The following is a 22,551-nucleotide window of genomic DNA, read 5'->3' as shown; positions in this document are numbered from 1 at the left end:
TCGCCGCCAGTACACCCGGGCGAGGCGTCGACACACAACCGACGCGACGAGAACGGCACAGCTGTATAATCATATCGTACGCTTACGAAACAGCTGCAGCTGGTCATCAGGAGTACCAAGGCTCAGGCCTGGGACGGACTTCTCTCGAAGCTCCGTGAAGATCCGTGGGGGCGCCCTAATAAAATTGTCATGGACAAGTTACGTCCATGGGCGTCTCTACTCGCGGAGACGATGGACCCTCCGCTCCTGGAGCTGGTGGTCGGCACCCTGTTCCCTTCTGGGGAGGTGTTGGCCCTCGTTTACACCATCGACCGTGCCTTATGGTCACAGGAGCTGGAGGTGTCCGGGGAGGAGCTGGCCTATGCCGTCAGACGCATGAGCGAGCGTAACATCGCCCCCGGCCCTGATGGCATACCTGGCGGTGCCTGGGTCATGGCACTCAGCGTCCTCGATCCCCGTCTGTACAGGCTGTTTAACGCCTGCCTCCAGACGGGGACGATTCCACTTCGGTGGAAGTGTGAACGGATGGTTCTCCTCAAGAAGGACAACAGGGTCGCGCAGTCGCCCTCCGCCTACAAGCCCATCGTGTTGCTGGACGAGGTCGGTAAGCTCTTTGAGCGCATCGTACAGCGTCGCCTTGTCCAGCACCTGTCTCGTGTAGGACCCAACTTGGCCGAGTGCCAGTTCGGCTTCCGGGAGGGACGGTCGACCATCGACGCGATTTCGCGCGTCAAGTCCCTCTCGGACTCGGCTACGTCCCGGGGGGGAGTTGCTTTGGCAGTATCCTTAGATATTCAGAATGCCTTTAACTCCCTTTCGTGGGTGACCATCCGCGGGGCCCTGGATAGTCACGAGGTGCCCCTTCACCTGCGGATGGTGGTCGGTGATTACCTCCGGGACAGGGCCATCATTTACGGTGGTCGCAATGGGTTTGTCAGGCGTGACATCAGCCGTGGAGTACCCCAGGGGTCCGTCTTAGGCCCTTTATTGTGGAACCTGAGGTACGGACACGGCTCTGCGGGTCTCCCTGTTGGCAGGCGTACACTTAACGTGTTACTCCGACGATACTATGGTGTTAGCCACCGGCAGGGACTTGGGGAGGACCATCTGTCGAGCGGAGGTCGCTGTTGCGTCCATCGCCTCGCGGATTCGGGGCATGGGGTTGGAGTTGTCCCCTCAGAAGACGGAAATAGTCTGTTTCCATCCTCGTAGGAGGGGCACTTCAGCTCCATGTCTGGTGAGGATCGGGTCGTCCGACGTCCGGGTGGTCCAGGATATTAAATATCTTGGTGTCTACCTGGTCGGCTCCTGCAGTTTCGTCCCGCACTTCGCTCGTCTGACCGTCAGATTGGGCCAACTCACGACTCATTTGAGTAGCATGATGCCCAACCTTGGCGGTCCAGACGAGCGGGTGCGCTGCCTCTACTGTGGTGTAATGAGGAGTGTGGCACTGTACGGTACCCCCATTTAAGCCGACGCATTGTCGGCAGCCATTCGCGTCATAAGTGGCTACCGTACAGTGTCCTATGAGGCGGCCACCACCCTGGCGGGTTTGCCACCTTTAGAGTTCCTGGCGCTCGAAGACGCCTACCTTTATGGGCGTCTTCATCCTGAGCGTCAGGACTCCACCCCGCCAGGGGAGACATTAAGTCGGGACGAGCTTAGGCTCCAGGCCCGGCGGTCCACCATGTCAAAGTGGCGAGACGATCTGTCTCGTCACGGAACCCATTGGACCGTCGAGGCGATCCTGCCCATCTTAGATAGATGGGTAGGTCGTAGCAACGAGCGGCTGACGTTCCGCCACCACCGTGGCGCCGCGGAGGACTCGGCGCGGCACACTCTTCAGGAGTGTCCAGCCTGGGGGTGCCGCGTTGGGTGTTAGCGGCGGAGGTGGGTCCGGACCTCTCGTTGGCGAGCATTCTATCGGGGATGCTTGGTCGCGGGAGCGTCTGGCAGGCCATGATCTCCTTTTGCGAGGAGGTCATCGTCGTGAAGGAAGCCGCCGAGCGGGTTAGGGAGCAATCCCTGCCAGCTCGACATCGCCTGCGGGGTCGGCGTCGTAGACGTTTGCCCCGTTCCGCCTCACGGAAGGGGAGGGGGTTAGAGTCTTCCACCTTCGGGTGGAGGTCGCTCCCAAGAACCCTTCGGGGGGCGGGACTTCGCCACCATCGCCGCGCCTACGGGCCGTGATGGTAGCCATTACGCCTCAGGGGCCACGATTCGGCATTTGTCGGGCCATGATATCGAGTCTGACGCACCAGGGGCACCTAGTGCGTCCGGGCCACGCCTGGCCCGAGGCATCGACGACGCCCGTGCGGGGTGGACCACTTAGGTCGTGCCCCACATCTTTGCACGGGTGTCGTCCGGGAGGCGCGGTCGGTGCGATTGGGGGATTGTACCAACCATTGCACGCGTCCCCCGGGACGGGAGTGGTGGCTGCGTGATCCAGCCATCGCTCATTCCTCGGACGGGGGAGTATGTCTCTTCGACCACACTCCTCTCCGGGAAGGGGGTCCTCCCAGTCACCATGGAGGATCCCGGCGCGGGAGGGGACCGGACGTCTTCGTCCAGATTTCCCGGTCCCCTCCCAGCAGCGCCGAGGACGGTCACCGTGGGGTTTTAGCCGGTAAGAGTCTGACATACCCCCGCAGTTCTCCAGCTCCGGGAGATCCATGAGGATTTCCCCACGTTAAAAAGAGGCTAGTTTTAGGTTTGGTTTTATTAGATGAGGTTCAAGTTATATTAGGTTCAAGTTATTCTGGGTTCAAGTTATACGGGTATCGAGTTTAAGGTTCATGTTATACGGAGTTTGATTTTAAGGTTCAAATTATACGGGGTTCGATTTTAAGGTTCAAGTTATACAGGATTTGAGTTTAAGTTTCACGTTGTACGGGGTTTGAATTCGTGCTAGGAGCGTGCGTGGTGTCGTCGCGCGTAACCTGTTGAAGATGGTCGATCGTACTGTTCCTTTCGGAGGAGACGATTCGTCGGCAATAGCCTCGGTTGTCGAGAGTCTAAGACACCCAGCGATCGTTGCGAGCTTTCGAATCATTTATGCTCGCTTCGTGTCGTCGGGTGAATATATAGACCGCTTCTCGAGGCTTGTACAACCAGCGAACGTCCCAACGAATTTTTTTTCCATTCACCCGGTCGTTGTTTACGGTACATTAGCGGACCCCTCGAGTTCTCGTAATCGAGAACTCGTCGGGTCCGCTTTTTTATGCCATTTTTTCAAAAAGTAATACGCCGCTGGCACTTTGCCGTTTTTCCACTCGCAGAATTGTTCCGTTGAGCTCAGAGGGGATCCGTTCCGTGCCGTTCACCCATAACCTCGTTGTCGAGAGTCTTGAAACCCGCCGCTGCGAGATCGAACTTTACTTGCTTGCTTTGCGTTGTCGGGAAAAATATAGACCGCTCGAGGCTGTGTGGGGTGAACGGTAGAGTGTCCTAACGAATGTATGAATTTTTTTCGTTTATCTCAGCCTGGTTGGAATCGACACGACTAGATGGTATTGGAATTTTGAAGAGACCGTCGTCGTCGTCGTTTGTTCGGAGGGGACGAATCGTCGCTCGCGCTAAGCCTCATTGTCGAGACTCTGAGAAAAACCTGCCGTTGCGAGATCGAATAATTTTATACTCGCTTCGCGTTGCCGAGGAAAGCTTTTATAGACCGCCTCGAGACTGTGCACGAAGGCGACGAGTGTCCCATCGATGATAACATTATTATGTTCACTCGAATGAGAGCGTCTTGCCGATCTCGAAAGCAATACGCCGCTGGGTGTTTGATTTTTTTCTTCTTAGTTTGACGCGCACGTTTATTCCAGGGGGGACGATTCCGCGTTGCCCGTTGTCCTCGTTGTCGAGAGTCTGTAATCCCGCCGTTGCGAGCTCGAACAATTTATGCTCGCTTCGCTTTGTCGGGAGGAAAAAGACCGCCTCGAGGCTGCTGGTACGCGGAGGAGTCCTAACGAATTTTTGAAAGATTTTTTTTTCTTCATACCTGGACGCGCGTGTGCATTTTTCGTAACTTTGAGGGAGACATTACGCGCCAACCATCGGCGTATGCGTTTCATCCGTAGGACCGATATATCGTGTTGCCTCGACCTCCGTCGAGCGGTGAAAGTCGCCACGGTTCGGCGAAGCCCGCGTCTCTTTCACTGGAGACGATTGGGTATCGACTTGTTCGAACTTTAGTACCAAGAGACTTAAAGATCAATAAAATATACATGTACGATTACCCTGAACGGTGGATCACTTGGCTCGTGGGTCGATGAAGAACGCAGCTAATTGCGCGTCAACGTGTGAACTGCAGGACACATGAACATCGACATTTTGAACACACATTGCGGTCCACGGATACAATTCCTGAACCACGCCTAGCTGAGGGTCGTTCACGTAACCAAAATACTGCTTGCGTTGCGTTTCGTCGAATCTTCTTTCCCCACGGTGCTCGAATCTGCCCACCGTCGTTCATTCTCGAATTAAATTACGAACGTTTCTGAGTTCGGGCGGCACCGAAAAAGGGAAGAAGAGAAGCGATACGCGACGTACAAGCGATCGTTGGACGTTCGTCCGAGTCGTCTGTGGCCGTGCTGAGGCAATCTGCGATTGGCAACGTGTGTGCGCGTGCGACGTGCGTAATCGTGTTCATGGAACTCGACGGTGTGTCGATCACGAACTCGCGTGAGTTCTTCGTGGCGTCGTGAGTCGTCCATTAAACAGACGATCGCCCACGGAGAACCGCTTCGTGTTTCGATCGCCGATTTTGTTCCGCGTTCCGAATTCGCGCACCCGCCACACGCATCGCCTTCGCCTGCCTTTAGCGCACGATACGAACATGCGCGCGCCCGACATCGCTTAAAATGAATTTTTTTCATGCCGCAAGACCGAGGAAGAATACTCGGTCGAGGGAGAAGAGATATACAAGAGAGAGAGAGCGACATCGTCGTAACGCGAGGGACGATGATGCGCATCCGATCGTTCGAAGTTCTCCTCGTACAGCCCCAGGGTGTTCGATGAAAATAACCCGTTCTCTCTGTTTTCTCCGCGTGTGTATAACATGTTCCGCGAGGGAAAAAAAAGATCTCTCGCGCGGAATGTCACTCGAACATAGGCCGTCGTTGCGCTGTAATGTCGTAACGTTATTCGTGAGGGCGCTCCAACTCGGCGTGTCCTTCGTTTTGAAGGATCAGGGTAATAAAATCGGGGGAAAAGGAGCCGCTCCGTTTCGATGTCTGCGTGTTACGCGCAGATGTTGGAACCGCTGGAGAGTATAAACGGTGTTGATCGTTCGCAGCTACGATGATAAAGAGGACGGATGTTAAAGAAACGCCAGTAGCTTGGTCGTCTAGCGAGAGTCTCACATTTTTTTTATATTTTTTACGAATCTTATATAAAAGAAATACCGACACACGAAAGACATTGGCGAGGTGCACAAAACGCCTCGACGAGAACAACAACGAAGAGGTGCGTGTAGTTCTCGCCGGTTTCTCGAGCGGTAAATCAAAGGATCGCTGTGTCGGAGATGGACGAAAGTTCTTTTCGTCGTCTGCCGTCCCCGTTCGCCGATGCTCTCTCCTCATCTTGTATATATTATACATACGAATCTCTTTACCTTCTCTCCGTAACCGAGTTCGATGGCACGAATGAATTTCGTGCGTCACGTAGAGACGACTTCAAATTAGGAGAGATTACCCGCTGAATTTAAGCATATTACTAAGCGGAGGAAAAGAAACTAACCAGGATTTCCTTAGTAGCTGCGAGCGAACAGGAATGAGCCCAACACTGAATCCGGCGGTTCCGCCGCTGGGAAATCTAGTGTTCGGGAGGATCCGTTTATCCTGAGACAACGAACCGCGTCCAAGTCCATCTTGGATGGGGCCATTTATCCACAGAGGGTGCCAGGCCCGTACCGACCGGTACGCGTTTCGGGAGGATCTCTCCTTAGAGTCGGGTTGCTTGAGAGTGCAGCCCTAAGTGGGTGGTAAACTCCATCTAAGACTAAATACGACCACGAGACCGATAGCGAACAAGTACCGTGAAGGAAAGTTGAAAAGAACTTTGAAGAGAGAGTTCAAGAGTACGTGAAACCGTTCAGGGGTAAACCTGAGAAACCCAAATGATCAAATGGAGAGATTCATCGACGACGATACTGGCTCCCGATGGCGCGCGATGCCCCGGTGGTACCATCGCGGTTCCACAGCGAGCGGCACGCCGTCGTCGGCGAACGTTCCGGTGATGTAGTCGTGCACTTCTCCCCTAGTAGAACGTCGTGACCCGTTGCGCGTCGGTCTACGGCCCGAGTGGGCGCCTGTGGCGTCGCAATCTTGCGCACGTGGCAGACCCTCGGTCGCCCGGCCGGCTGCGCGACGGTACACGTACGGTATCGGGCCGCAACCAGTCCATTCTCGAATGTACGTGCGTCTAGCCCGCCGCAAGCTCGGTCAAACTACCCGGTGGAACAGACTTTGCGTCGGCGCCGGGCCTGGCCAGCTGTTAGCAGGTGGTTCCTCGACTGCCTTGGTCTCGAGGTTCCTTAAAATGGGGAACAGTCCCCATTCTGGTGACGGGCTACGACTTCTTCCTTCTAGACGAAGTCATCGATGCGAGGGAGGCGCGGATACTCGTAGATGGAAACGAGAAGGCGATGCGTAAAAGTGCGAGTGAGCGCGTGCACTAGCACGCACGCGAACGCTGCTGGTTGCTGGATCTGCAGGCGTGTACGGCAGGTTGCCTGCGTGCAGGGATTGATGCTGGAGGCGGCAAAGAGGCTGATGGGTGGCAGGCGCTACGCCTGACGTCACACTACACTCTAAAAGAATATAAATCCTACACTTCCTTCCTACGAGATAGCGTATCTAAATGTTTACAAATCGATGCAATACAGTACTAATGCTTCATAAAACGTGATATCGCATTTCGTATCAACGGTTCAAAGTAAGTAAGTAGGTTGTAAAGCTCTATGCATCGCATTATGCTTATCTGCTTCTACCCTTCAAAAGAATGTGAACACTACACTCCCTTGCAGAGGGATAGCGCTTTTAGATATCTACTTGTCGAAGCAATAGAGTTCTGTTACTTCATTCAACGCGATGTCGCATCTCATTTCAATGTTTCATGATAGGTTGTAATATTCAATGCAACGCGGTATGTTTATCTGCACCTACACTTCAAAATAATATAGATCCCACACTTCCTTGATACGAGATAGCGTTTCTAAAAGTCTACGTATCGAAGTAATATAGTTCTGATGCTGTATAACTCCAACGTTCCAAAGTAAGTAAGTTATATTCTTCTATGCATAGAGTTATGTCTGCCTGCTTCTACGATTTGAAAGAATGTGAATTCTACAGTTCTATGCAACTAGATGGCGCTTTATAGTGTCTGCGCGTCAAAGCAGTATATTTCTAATGCTCCATGCAATGCAATAGCACATCTCATTTCAGCGTTTCAATGTAAGTAAGATGGAATCCTATATGCATGCACTATGCTTAGATAAGATAATATCAGATATATTATACTTCATTAGAATGTGAAGTCCGCAGTCCATGCAACAGAATTGCGCTTTAATGGGTCTACTTGTCAATGCACTAGAGTTCGTAGCCTGCATGCAATGCGATATCGCATCTCTTTTCAACGTTTCAAGGTAAGTAACCTGTAACCTTCTATGCATAGCAATATGCTTATATGCTTCTACACTTTTAATGAATGTCAATAGAAGGGATCCATAAAGCGGGATCGCGCTTCACAGTTTCTACGTGTCAAACAAACGTATTTCCTTGGTGGTATTCCGTATTCCGAAGATGGTAAAGTATGTAACATGTTATCTTCTATTCATGTTATTATACTTGTTTGCTCCTACACAGCAACCGATTGTGAATTCTGCTGTTTCTTCCAGCGGAATGGGGTTTCATATTGTCAGCGTCTCAAAGCAATAGATACCTAAAGCATTACACCATGCGATTGCACATCTCATTTCAACGATGCAAATTAAATAAGCTGTAAGCAATTATGCATGGCATTATACTTATCTGCTTCTATGCTTTATAATGCTTTGGGATGCGAGAATAACCTCAACCCCCCCCCCCCCTTAACTGCCTAAAGAGAAGTTGAAAATCTAGCGGTCCTGCAGGTGAGACACCCGAGGGGGCGAGAAGAGGTGATCGCCGAAATCCACTGATCGATGGCCCCGAACAATACCGAAGCGTACAGCTCGTCCCACCAAGGAGCCCCGAAGAGGATTCAGGAGATCCGAGGATCACCAGCGAATTCAAGGAATCTGAAGAAGAGAACGTGAGAGCTTATTCACTAAAGCGTCCTATTTTCATGCCGCATTTCATGTATCGCATATTGTATATTATATCTTATATCGTGAAGCGGGTGGTGATCCCCGGTCATTCGCGGCGTGTTGCGTAGTTTTCTATAGCCCTTGTTAGTTAAACCCACCTCGAGGCCATAAATAAAGAAGCCGTGACTTCAGTATCCCGCGACCCGAGTGTATGTACTCGGCTAGGCGTAGTCGAGAGGAGCAGCATTTCGAGGTTTCGAGCATTGTTCCGCCCCAAGTTTCCCGGGGTCGTGTAGTCTATTTCTTTGGTGCTTTCTGAGCAGCTGGCGCCCAAGAAACTATAGTCTCGCAGTTTCGAAATACCCTCCCGTTTCGGTGATTATTTTTGCGTTCGCGAGCCCGCGAAATGTTGTACGTAAGTGGATACATTGTAACGACAGATCGCTTTAGATTAAAGTACGTTTTACACCTTAAAGTATTTGAATAATTAACCCCTTCGAGCTTCCCTGACTTACTGTAGATAGGTTTCCGTCACAACTGATAGGGACCATTACTTTACATAGATATATAGAACATACATAGCCTTAAACGCAGAACTGAGAGTTTGAGAACTTCCTTCGAAACGTTGATAGTGATGAGCTCCATCGGATTTCATAGAATTTCAGAACTTACTTGCTATGAATCGTAGGCAGATAAGGGCCATCGCGTTACTTAGAATTTTAGAACTTGTTTACTCCAGCAAAGATTTCTATTGCCTTCGTCCGTTCTTTTAGAAGAGTTTTTCATAAACCACTTACTTTTCACGTTTGCAATACTTTTAAATGTATGCGAGGTGTAATCGTTTAAGTTTTAAAATGATTACTTACTGCTGATTATTATTTAGTAACTCGGTTATAAACGTGTCTGCATAAGATTTAATCCATATGTTCATAAGTCTGAAATTTATGCAGTCATTTGTTAGTCACTTATTGTTCAAACGACAAAGATTCTGACTACTTCAAAACGGTTGACTTTCATCAATTTTCTTAAAATCGACATACGGTCCAACTGCTTGCATTAAAGACTGTAATTAAAGTTTTCAAAATATTTTACCTCATATAGATAAATTCTGGAATTGAAGGTGATTGTTTGATTTTTCTAACTCCTGTTTAGAACATCTTTCCATTGGAATGTTCAAGTATTTTTCATATTCGTAATTATTGAAAATGTTTTGCTTGGTTCTTTAATTTAATATTTAGAATTTCCTGAGAAATATTTTTTATCGTAATGAAATATATAATTGCAATTATAATTCTTTATGAAATAATAATAACAGAGAGGAATCTATCCATTCTTGTAGTTTTGTAAAGAGTATTTAATCTCACTATTTAAAATGAAACATTAACATTTGTTTACAATCTAATGGAATTTAGTTACCTTTTGATTAAAATTCATAATGTTAATCTTCCGTAGTTCAACAATTGTGTGAGCTGTCCTCAGGAATCGCAGCTCAGTATTTATAAAATGGACGACAATCGAACAGCCTAACCAAACGTGATCAAACCGATTTTTCATTATTAATATTATAATGTTTAACTTATCCTGTATACTATTAAAATGCCCTTCGAACAATGTTTATTCACTTCCTTCCACCACTGTTTACAATACGTATGTTTCATTTACTATCAAAACCGTAAGTATTATCGCCTTTCTTTACTTTTTGTGACCTTCAGTGGCTTCATGTAACAGGTCGTTGAACTCGTTTTAAAATGCTCGATCGTATTACGGAAGAATAAACATACCAATTCATTTTAAAAAATGAAGGTGACCTTCAAATGTCCAACATACCTCCACTTACAAAAAAACTATTTTCATCAACGGATGGTACCTTTGTACTGTGCAATTTTATATCAGCAAAAATTTCTATGAAATTTATAGTTTCGAGGATACCTGAGGTGCTAATTATTACTACCCCACCCTGTATATTGTTATGGATGTGTCCAACAAGGAAACGATGAACAAAATTAAATTTAATATTACGATGTTTATTATATTACTTATAATATATTTGTTTTTCTGGAATTTAGCCAAAAAACAGTGTTCACGATGTCGGCAGATGAATATATTTGACTTAGAATTACAAGAGCCGACAATTTCGAAAGTAGAATATTTTTTTACTCCGCTAACCGAATCATTCCAAACGTTAAGTAAAGTGCGTGCCTTTCACAACAGTCAGATGCAAATTACGATACAACGTTTCCAAAAAATGGTACGTGTCACTCGTTTTTAATTTCCGTTTTTTCAAGCAAAGGAAATTTAATTGAAATATCCGCAAAATTTATGGACAAGAAATTTATTATAATCTTACGCAACATATATGATGGTGATAAACGATAAGTATATGGACCTGAGACTAGAAAGTATTGAGCAGAAAAAGAAACTGATAGAACTGCAAAGTAGATCGATATATCTCACAAATGATGCTTCTACGTTCATAAAATCTGTTAAATAAAGAACTATTGCAAATACCAGGTATAATCAATATTACTTCTGCTCAAAAGCTATAACAGAATTGGACCGAAATGGATATAAAACAGGAATTTATATATTCAAAGAGAAAAAATGTATTACTTACAAATTGCTTATGTTCGCAAAGATCTCACTAATTCAGGCTTCTTGTCTTGCAGAACTAATCATTCATTTAACATGGGAAGGGGTCGACGGATAGTAAAATATTCTCATATTTCATAGTCTCGCTCGATACGTCAATTGGATCATGTAAAACATCGGACACTAATTGCATCTACACCTTCAGACCTTAAATATATAATTACAACATATTTAATACCGTTTTAATAACACTTTCCTATTATTTATATCTATGCCTAATAAATATATATTAATCGAATAAGTTGTTTTACCAAAGAATAAGAGAATCTGAGGATTATAAATCTGAGCATTACATAACAAACGTGCATTACATACATAATGTTACATGTAAAAAAAGATGAAGACCAAAAAGATCGTACATAAGTTGAATCCACAATGCGGTCACAGAGATACAGAAACGGCAAAAATTCCCAACAATAATTAACAAAATTCAAAAAGGGTGGGGGTGAAAATCCATCTCCTTGACGATGATAAGAAACAAGTCTGCCTCGTGCACTACAATATCTCCAACAGCCAGCGGTTGGCACGCAAATGACAACGGATAGAAAGAATTCCGTGGCAGAATAGAAAGTGAATAGTAAGAAAAACATATTTATTTGTTAGATGTTTATAAATTCAAATTTAAAAGTCCATGTCGCATTTAATATACTATTGTTTAACAAGGTGATTTAATGTTGATTCAAATAGGCGTGGAGAACTAGCTGGTACTTCTGTCAATGTAATTTCATTTCTGCAGGATACAGTAAAAACACATTTACAATTTAAGCAAGGTTTCACTAGATCTGGCGGATTTTCTAAATTTTAGAATGGGATGATGGCGGTAGTAGTTGGTTCAGCGCCAGGCGATAAACATATACAGCAAGCAAAGTAACGTAAACGGATTTAAAATGTTCAAGATTATATAAATGAAACTATTACACTTTTATAATCCATGTACCGTTTCTGTTCTTTGTAACTTACAAAGAGTCTTAAGAATGTAACGCAACGTAAAGAAGATTGGAAACAGAGAAAGCAGGCCTTAATCGCAGATAAAGGAACCTTGGATCTGTTGGGTATCGTGGTTACTGGCATGCCATGTTAAGGGATGTGTCATTCAGTTTTAATTTTCTAAACGAGAACAATTCAAATAAATTTGGAGTCGACACATTGGAAAAAAATTTCTTCCAGTGAAAAACGCTGCATGCAGTGCAATAGCAACTTAACATCCCCTTGATATTTTACAGAAAATCTTATGTCATTTTCCTCGATTTACTAGAATCGAAACTATGAAATCTATTATGTAGTTTTTCTGCAACTGCTACCATACACACGCACGCGCGCATACACACACACGCGCACGTACATACGAAATCCATCAAGATCTGTATATCTATTGGCTATTACATGGATAACTTGTAGAATTCCATTTGTAATTGATAATTAGATTATAAATATTTATATGCTTTTATCAGAAATTTAAATACGTCAAAATTGCAGCACGCAGGTGTGTAAATATCACTTCGCGATCTCATTTCATTTTGGCAGTTATACATATATATAAGGATCGATCCAGGCATAAAACTTGATAATCTTTCAACTATAAAATAATTATGGAACATTAGACTTTTTGCTAGCGTTGGTCCATTTTATCATTTTCGGAACTTATGAAGCAGCTAGAACTATAATAACAATGTACTTTATATCTTTGCACATTGTTTCCAAAGAAAATATTAGATATGAATAACTATGTTCATTTTATTATAAATGTATGAGTAAAGTTCAATCTACATGAATAAATGTTTTCAAATTGTTGTAATTTATTTAATTCTTATCATTTAGCGATACAAAATGTATTACAAAAATATATAAAAATATATTTCACTTTAGTTTTTTCTAATATTTTAAATATTTTATATTATCATATTAAAATTTTACAAAAAATAACAAAATTTTTAGAAGTAGGAATAATTTTTCCTTAATTAGTTAATATGTCGGTTTTTTTTAAGAAGACGGTATTTAATTTTTCAAAGAAAGTTTCGACTTTAAATTGACCATTAATTTCTCTAATTTCATTACTTTTCGTAGATCACCGCTAATTTTCAACTTTTCCATTACAGCTTTGTCCATGCAAGTTTTAATTCTCCGAAAGATATATAATATTATGTTATTAGTAAAATTATTTTGCATTTCTAATTAATTGAAATGTAAAAAATATATTTTTTTTTATGAGAAAGCATTGCGAAAAAATTTTGGGTATCCATTGCTAATGTTGTACCTAGTGGTTGACTAGGTTCTCCTCTAGCTGCCGCACCCCTTTACTATTTTTAAGATCCAAAAACCGTGTACCAACTTCGTCGCCTTTAAAATTTACGAAATTTACATATTAACCTTTAGTTAATTATTTACACCTGGATTACATGCATAATGGGTAAAATCAGACATTCCTTTAGTTTTTTAGTATTGCCACATCGATTAAAGACTGATTAGTAACAGATTTACTGTCTTTGAAAAAATATAAGTGTACATTGCATCACCCATTATTTCCAGCTTCCTACTATAATTTTGTGATACTGGCTGTTGTTGCTTGTAGTTAATAATCCATAAATTATCGACGACTGGAGTTACCAACAACCGATAAAGTATGCTATCACACACGGTTATGTATATCTCGTCAACACTTCAGAAGAATGTAAATCCCACTCTTCCTTGCGATGGAATAGCGTTTCTAGATGTCTACGTATCGAAGCAATACAGTTAGTAGATAAGATATTAAATGCAACGCGTATAGGTAAAGTACAGTACAGTGTCTGCGTGTCAAAGCTTTAGACCTTTACTGCTCCATGCAATGCGATGTCGCATCTCGTAAACCTGTATGCATATCATTATGCTTGACTGATTCTGTACTTCAAAAGAATACAACAACAAGGGCCATCACAATGTCTGCGTGTTAATACAGCGGAATTTTAATTGTCAATGCAATGTCATGGCGCATCTAATTATAACGTTTCGAGGTAAGTAATCTGTAACCTTCTATGCATAGCATTATACTTATTTGCTTCCGAACATCAAAAGAATGTCAATCATACAGTTCCATGTAACGGGATGGCGCTTCGCATTGCCTGCGTCTAAAGCAATGGCGTTCTACTGCCCCATGAAATACGATGACGCATCTTATTCCAACGTTTCAGAGTACGTGAGCTGTAATCTTCTATGAATACCGCTACGCTTATCTGCTTTTACACTTCATAAGAATGTGAATTCTGCAGTTATGTGCTACAGGAAGGGGGTTCATAGTGGCTATCTCTTAAAGCAATGGAGTTCTACTGCTCCATTCAATGCAATGTCGCACCTCATGTTCACGTTTCAAGGTAAATAGATAATATCATAATATTAGAAAAATATAGCATAAAATGCGCCGTCGCATAGCATAGAGCAGTAGAAGTTTAATTATTTCACACGCAGACAGGCACAATAGAATTCGCGTTGTTTTGAAGTGTAGAAACAGTCAAGCATAAGGCCATGCATAGAGGATTACAGCTTACTTACTTTGAAATGTTGAAATGAAATGCGCCATCGCTTTGCATGGAGCACTAGAACTCCATTGCTTTGTCACGCAGACACTATGAAACGCCATCTCATTTTATGGAACTGTAGAAATCACTTTTTTTTGGATGTGTTTAAGCAGATAAGCATAACTATATTCACAAAAGATTACAGCTTACTGACTTCGAAATTTTGAAATCCGATGCACAGACGCATTGCATGGAGCATCAGAACTCTACGACTTTGACACGCAGATATTATGAAGCGCTATTCTCTTGCATGAAACTGTATGTTTCGCATTATTTTGAAGAGTAGATGCAGATAATCATAATGTTACTAATAGAATATTACAGATTCCTTACTTTGAAACGCTGAATTGAGATCCGCTATCGCATTGCATGGATAATTCACATATAATAATGTAAACTCCATTGCCTTGACACGCAAACACTATGAAGCGCCATTCCGATGCATTGAACTGTAGAATTTACATCCCTGTAAAGTGTACTTAATTTATCCACAGGCGGACAGGTTGAGGTTCCATCCTGTCGCATGGAACTATAGATCTCACATTCTTTTGAAGAGTAGAAGCAGCTAAGCATAATGCTATGTATACAAGATTACAGCTTAATCAATTTGAAACTTTGGAATGTGGTGCGTTTTCTAAATTGCATGCAACATTAGAACTTCATTGCTTTGACGCGCAGGTATTATGAAGCGAATTCTTGTTGCATAGAACAGTAGAATACACATGCCTTTGAAACGTAGAAGCAGATAGGCATAATGCTGTGCATAGACTATTGCAAAGATCTTATTTCGAATCGTTGAAATAAGATGTTACATCTCATTGCATGGAGTATTAGAAATCTATTGCATCGGCAGGCAGGCAGTTTGAAGCGCCAACCCGTTGCATGTAATCGTATAATTCACATTCTCTTGAAGTGTAGAAGGAGGTAAGCTTAATGCAATGCATAGAACACTAGAGCTTATTTACTTTGTAGTGTTAAACTGAGATACGCAATGGCGATGCGTGGAGCATTAGAACTCTTCTCCTTTGATTGTAGTCAATGTCAAACTCAAGAACGCTGCATAAAATTGTAGATATCGCATTCTTTAGAACTGTTGAAGCAAGTGAGCATTATGCGATGCACAGAAATGAGAAGCGCCATCGCAATGCATGGAGCATTCGATCCATATTGCTTTAACAGGTAGACCATATGAAGCCCCACATCGTTATAAGGAACTACAGAATTCACATTCTTTTGAAGTGTAGAAGTAGATATGCATATGGCTATGCATTAAATATTACAGCTTACTCATGTTCAAGCGATGAAACCAGTTGTGCTGTCGCATTGTGTTTGAGTACACGTAATGATGAGGCTTATTTTCGGTTGAGCTAACGATGGGTTTAAATCTTCGTCACGAACGTATTCGTCACCGTTGCAAAGTACGCCCTAATTTGTGTTACAGTAATAGGGAAGTAGGTAGATACAATTGGAGTTGACTCGGTATCTCAACGATCAACTATTATATTTAACTTAAAATAAATTGACAGAGGTTGAGTGCTTTTCATGTTTTTTGATGTGCCTGAATGCGAACTTCTACTAAGCTCTTAATCGATAAAGTCAGAATGTTTTATTGTAAATTCGTGTGGAGGAGTGATTAAGGGTGCGGCCAGCAAGATATATGGTATATTCAATTTGAAAGATCACTACGAATACTTAATTTTGATATTTATGATGGTGCGACATCCTGTTGCATTACGAGTTTATTACTGCAACGTGTCGGCTAGTGTTATTGCAGGATTTGTGAAATGAAGTGTCTGGCAATCAGATGTTTCGTTGAGTGAAGTATGACAAGTGGCTGAATAAGGATGAACGGTTTAATTATTATAGCATGAGAAGCATGTCTTCCGCAAGACATCCTCCTCCCGTTGAAAGGCTAGTGAGCAACTAAATGAATATGTGATGTAATAAGAGGTAATAGTGTGTGTATGTGTGATCGTGTGCTTACGTACTTACTGTTGCTTTGGTCTTCGGATGAGTTGCATCCTTGATGGATTCCGCGAAATCTCCTCCCTTTGTTTGAATCGGCAATGGAACAAGTTTTTTGACACTTAGGTCAAACGTGTTCGAAACCGTCCTAACGGTGACTCCGTGCTTGATGCTATTAAAACCGGGATAGGTTTAGATCACTCGTCCTAGTGGCCATTGCATGGACAGCGTGTTTTCTTCTGTCTAAGGAGGAAGATCGTTCCCTACGTAATCCGATGATTACACATCGTCCATTTGATGCGGCTAGTGGGCTCGTTTAAATATTCGCGATGCCAACGAGTCCAAAGGCATTATCGCACCTTTTGGACATGTTGCCAACTAGATGAACAATTGGATTGCGTGTCTTCATATAGTTGTGTTTCCGTAGAATCGTGAGAGCACCGCCAATTAGGAAATGTCCCGGGATGAGGACTAACAGGTCATTTGGATCTGAGGAAATTGGAGTGAGTGGGCGGGAATTAAGGATAGCTCCGATTTGGGTTATAAGGGTTGTAAATTTCTCTATTGCGAACAGCTCAGTTTTTGCAACGCTCGTTAAATGGTGCTTGGAGGGTTTTACTGCGGCCTCCCAGAGGCTTACAAAATATGGTGCCTTTGGTGCGATGAAGTGCCAGTTGATTGATTGATTTGATAAAAATAACGTGACTTCTTTGTGGTGTTCTTCTGAACGTAGTAACTCCTTAATCTCTTGAAACTCATTATTTGCTCCGACTAAGTTTGTTTGAGATATTGTCAGAGTATAGATTTATGCGTAATCCCCGTCTTGCGATGAATATTTGTAGAGCAGCGATGAAAGCTTCACTAGTGAGGTCGTGGACAATTTCGAGATGAACAGCTTTTACTGCCAGGCAGACGAAAACAACCACATAATTCTTTTTTCTTCTATAATTATGGTATTGCCGCTCTTTAATGAAAAAGGGTCCGCAATAATTGATGCCTACATTGATGAAGAGTCGAGATTGGGTGATGCGTTCTTTCGGTAGATTGCCCATACAGTAATTGACTGCTGGTGGGTTGGTGCGGCAGTAAAGATCACAACCCCGTATTGCTTTCCAGACTTGGCTTTGGCTGTCAATGGGTCAATGTTTTCAGCTTATGCTGTATAATGCTGTTTGGTTTCCAGCGTGTAAATATGTGAGATGTTCGTTTATAATGATACGTATAGTTACATGAGTTTTCGGCAGAATTATGGGGAGTTTCTGGGAGAATGGTAGTGGTGAATGTGCAATCGACCACCCTCTCTCAGGATTCCATCTTCGTAAAGGAATGCATTCAATCTTGTCAATTTCCCTTGATTTGGTTGTGCCTCTTGTATTGGCATCCGTTGAGAAGCCGTGTAATTTCACCGGGGATGACTCTAACAGTGGCCTTCAGCACGCCGACCTCGATGTGGTCGGGTCCTGGTGCTTTTTTATTATTGAATGTCCTAACTGCACTCGCGACTTCCGCTTCCGTGAAGGGAGCGGCGTCGGGAGTGTCGGGTGCGATGCGTGCACTCTCCCTGATTTCACGCTGCGCCGGCGTGTCTTCTACTTCCCGGTCGTCTGGAATGTGGACCCTCAGGAGCAAGCTGGCGGTTTCGCGGCTATCATGCGTTGTTTCACTACCACGCCGGAGGGTACTGAGTACTCTCTCGACTCGAAGTTTGTTCGCCTCGAGTTTATATACGATACTCCAGGGCCCCGAGTTCCCGTTCGACGTTACGAATCGCTGCCAGCTTTCGAGTTTCGTCCGCTTCACCTTCCTACTATATTCTCGCAAAGAAGTGCGATACTTTCGTAGTTTTTCATGGCGAGCGGTTTCTTCTCTTTCCTCCTGGTGGGCGCGACGTAGACGGTACACGGACTTCTTTAATTTCATAAGTTCGCGGGTCCACCACGGGTTGGACTTTCTAAAAATTCTTTTCCGTGGTATTGACGCGGCACAGGCATCGGAGATGACTTCTGTGAGCGTTTCTGCCATCCTTTCGACTTCTGCCATAGACTCGAGCCTTAAGGTTTCGAGCCTCGATCTAGATTGATCGGCCAGGCGTTCGGAGAAGAGCTCCCAATCGGCCCGACGAGTGTCGAACCGAGTGCTCGCTTCGCCCCGTCCCGCCGCTTCGGCTCTCGGCACTCTTAGCCCGATATCTATGGCGTTATGATCGCTGTTTACCCAGCCACTCCTGACCCTCCAGCCCCGAACAAAGGGGAGCATGGATGGCGACGCTAGGGTAACATCGATAAAAGACGAACCCCTGGTCGACCAGTAGGTAGGCGGCTGTTCAACATCGTTCACAACTTCCATGCCAAACGCTCGAATGAGCTCCTCGAATTGAGCTCCTCTATCGTCTGTGATCTGCGGCCCCCAGAGTGACGACCGAGCGTTGGCATCTAGCGAAACTAAGAGCCTCTGCCCCCTCAGGGAACGAAACACCACTTCGAGGTGCCTGAGGTGCCCCTCGATATCGTCGCTAAACTGGAAGTAGCATGACACGACGTATACCGAGAAGCCGGGCGCCAACACCTCCGCGCAAACAGAGTGCGGGGTGCTAAGCTGCGAGACGAAAACCATTTCGAATCGAGGGTTGCAAACGGCGACCGCCGCCCACGGGTATTGTGAGCCGATGGCCGCCACCTTCGTTCCGATTCCTAAACCGCTCACGGTGTGGCTCGAGCCCAGCGTTCTATTGTATGGTTCCTGTAATAGCAGGACGTCTAAACGCTTCTGGATTACGAGCTGACGCACCTCTCCTGATACTGTAGCTGAATGCTGCATATTCAGCTGTAGGATTCTAATTCCCGTGGACGCAATTACGGACGCGGACGTCTGCGTCGACGTCGGTACGGTCGCGGTCGCGGTCGCGGTTGCGATGGGATCGGATTGGGTCGCGGTCCGGGCGGTATCGCGGCGCTAATATTCGCCTATATTTATTCGATTTCGCGGTTTTCTACTTTGGACTCAGCCGGAGATTCCGAATCCGACCTGAGTTCCTCGTCGCATCTAATTAGGCGGACTTGGACAGCGCGAAGGCTGTAACCTTGAGGCCGCGCCAAAGTGTTCGCAGGAGTACACCCAGCCGCGGCATGGCGATGAAGCCTGAGGGTGGCCGTCATCGAGCGCGTTACCGGGCGGCTATGCTGCTCGACAATGGGGCCAACACCAGGGGACGAGGTCACGGGCCGAAGATTTTTCTCCCGCCTTGACCTATTCATCGCCACGATAACCTCACCCAGTCCTGCTCTCACCCGGTGATCCGCACGGAGGGCTATTTTACCTCCGGAATATTTAGAACCAGATGTGGCCATCATGATTTTTCGAGAAAAGGGGGGTTAACGCTTCCTACTTCGAGTAAAGGTGGGGTCGTCGATTCCCATCGGCGCGCGTCGGACGCCGCTCTGCCTCGTGGTGCTTTTTTATGTTTCGGGGGGGGGGGGGTAGGGTCGTCGCTCCCCATCAGCGCGCACCAGCGCTGCCCTGCCCGGGCCGCGGCCTCCGGTTTTCCGATTTTCCGGTTAATACGCAAGGGAGACGCACGCTAGAGCCGCTTCTGTTTTATGTTCCTGTTTGTATGTGTGAGGTATATCTTTTCTGCAGCGAACACTGCCGAGGATATACGTGTGTAGTATTTTAGTGTGTTGTAGATCGTCCGCCGACGATTTTCGAGTTCCAACATCGAACTAGGGTATCCCTGGTCTACCTGCGGCACCCTTTACGGCGTTCGGCAGGTAGCTGGGACCCTTGCGATGACTAGCTTCGAGCTATTCACCTGTATGTTTACGTTTTACTTAAGTTTTTCTACTTAAGTCTTTTTTGGGACTCGTATATTTTTATTTCGAGGCCGCGGTCCTGTTTGATAGAACCCACGCAAGAGCCTCGTCGGTGGCCGCAGTCTGGCAATTTTTGGACACTCGCTGGAGCCTCCTCTGGAAGTTGTACATTAATACGTTATACATGACGAGGACTCACGCCAGGGCTCCTCGGAGGAGATCGCGGTCCTGTTCCTGTGAGGATTTGAACTCACGCAAGTCTCGTTATTTCCGGTGAGCCGCGGTCCGGCCATGCTCCCTCCCGTGCTTCCGCGAGAGGTCCAGCTCATGCTTAGGCTCTCTCGCAAGAGTCACCGGTGGAGGCCGCGGTTCTGTATGAGTCAGGACACTCGCAGGGGCCTCGTTACACAGATGTTTGTGTTCGTGTGTAAGTGTGTGTGTTTAGTGTACCTCGTTCCTGCTGTGCGCACAGCAGAGGGTATACGCGGTTGATTCCTCGTTCCGGTGGTATATCGGGACGAGTTATCGAAGGTCTTAACGAAAGCGGGCCGTCCGTGGGCGGAATTTGGGGTCTCGTATTCGAAATTGGGTGTCTGCTGATCGTCCGTCAAACATTGAGAAATATTTATCGAAAATACTTGAAAATATTCGGCCGGTCGATTGGGGCCCTTGCGACGGTCGAGTACGTGGTTAACCGCCTGGAAGATTCGTATTGCGGCCACTTGGCTCGTTCGAGACCCCTTTTTTTTATGTCTCAGCCAAATACGAGCCAGGTCATATGTGCACGTTTACCTTGGGAAGCGAGTAGGCCGGTCGGCGAGAGATAGCCGCTAGTTCCCCGACATCTAAACTCGAGCCGGAACCTCGCGTGGCAGGTGTTATTTCCAGTAGCGATTTGGCAGTCGAGAATATTTATTTTCAAAATGTTTCCTAGGATAATATTATAATATTCGAAAATATTCTCTTTGAAGACATTTGCTTCGGGACCGTGCCCCACCGGTCCCGTTTTTCGTAGGTCATAAAAATAGCCGCAGGTACCTGGGGTTTACCCCGAGTGTCAGCGGCATGTTGCCTTCGAGAAAGTCTTTGGATAAGAATTGGAGTGATTGAGTTCAGCTACCGTTCAAACTCCCTTCTCGGTATGAGATCTTTCTGCTGTCGAACCTGTGATCGTGACAAACCCGTCGATACGTGTCGCCAGTCGTCGATGTTCATTCTTGTTTGCATTTCCGATACGCGACTTGCTACGAATGTTTATAGGGTGTGTGACGATCTTTTGAGCCAATGTAAAGTGATGGTGGAATCTGTCCAGGGAACCGTGCGATTGCACTCTAGCTGTAGGACCTGGCGAGTCGTGATCATTAACAACGTAAGCAGTAGTGCTCCGCACAATTCGGGTCGTGGAATCGATTGGCTTTTTACGGTTGCTACTTTTGCTTTCGCATGAGGAGTTCTGCTGGTATATTACTTGCTGGCCCTTACTTATCGACGGATTGTAGGCAGATAGAAGGTCCATAGGCTTCCTTGCTGGCGTCACAGAATCCATGAATCTCCATGTATTTTGTCTTATTGATAACTGAAAGATGTGCAGTGGCAGTTGAGCACAGTACATTATCCCCTCGGTACGAATAGCCGTCGGTAGTGATTCTTCCCAATCCACCATCAGGGTGGAAATCTTCTTCAGCAGGCTCTTGGCTACGATTAGAACTGGACCAAGGAGGCCTGATGGGTCGTATATTTTCGCGATTTCAGAACTGATTGAGCGTTTGGCGATGCACGGTATGGGTGATTCAGTTTTCACTGTATACACATAGTAGTATCTGCGTGTCTTGAAAGTAAAGATCTAGTGCTCCATGCAATTCGATGTCGCATTTCATTTTAGCGTTTCAATGTGAGTAAGCTGTAGTCTTCTATGCATAGTATTATGCTTGTCTTCTTCTACACTTCAAATGAAGTTTGAAAGCACTGCGTGTCAAAGCAGTAGAGTTGTAATGTTGCATGCAATGTGTCTTGCGACATACATACGATTTATGCTATAATAATTGAGCCATTTATCTTTGTTCAGACACTCGTCATAATTTACTCAACGAAATATCTGGCTACCAAACACCTAATGCACAGATACTACAAAATCGCTGTTAAACACATAACAGCAAAAAGCTCTTAAAGCAGCAGGATGTCGTCTCATCATAAATTTCAAAATTAAGTCGTCGTAGTGAATCTTAAAATTGTATATAGCATATAGCTGGCCGTTTTACTGCTTTATTGCCTGCTCCTCTCATTGGTCGCA

The 22,551-nt window shown here is 45.2% G+C and overlaps 1 non-coding gene across 1 annotated transcript; it reads left to right on the top strand.

Moving 5' to 3' along the window:
• The first annotated feature begins 4,235 nt into the window (after positions 1 to 4,235).
• Positions 4,236 to 4,390, top strand: LOC143432390 (5.8S ribosomal RNA). The gene has a single exon (XR_013103002.1). It is a non-coding gene; the product is annotated as a 5.8S ribosomal RNA (ribosomal RNA).
• The last annotated feature ends 18,161 nt before the right edge of the window (positions 4,391 to 22,551 follow it).

Source organism: Xylocopa sonorina, unplaced genomic scaffold (genome assembly GCF_050948175.1).
Source record: "Xylocopa sonorina isolate GNS202 unplaced genomic scaffold, iyXylSono1_principal scaffold0128, whole genome shotgun sequence".
Taxonomy (NCBI): domain Eukaryota; kingdom Metazoa; phylum Arthropoda; class Insecta; order Hymenoptera; family Apidae; genus Xylocopa; species Xylocopa sonorina.
The sequence above is the reverse complement of the archived record's forward strand: the minus strand, read 5'-3'. Positions and strand labels throughout refer to the sequence as shown.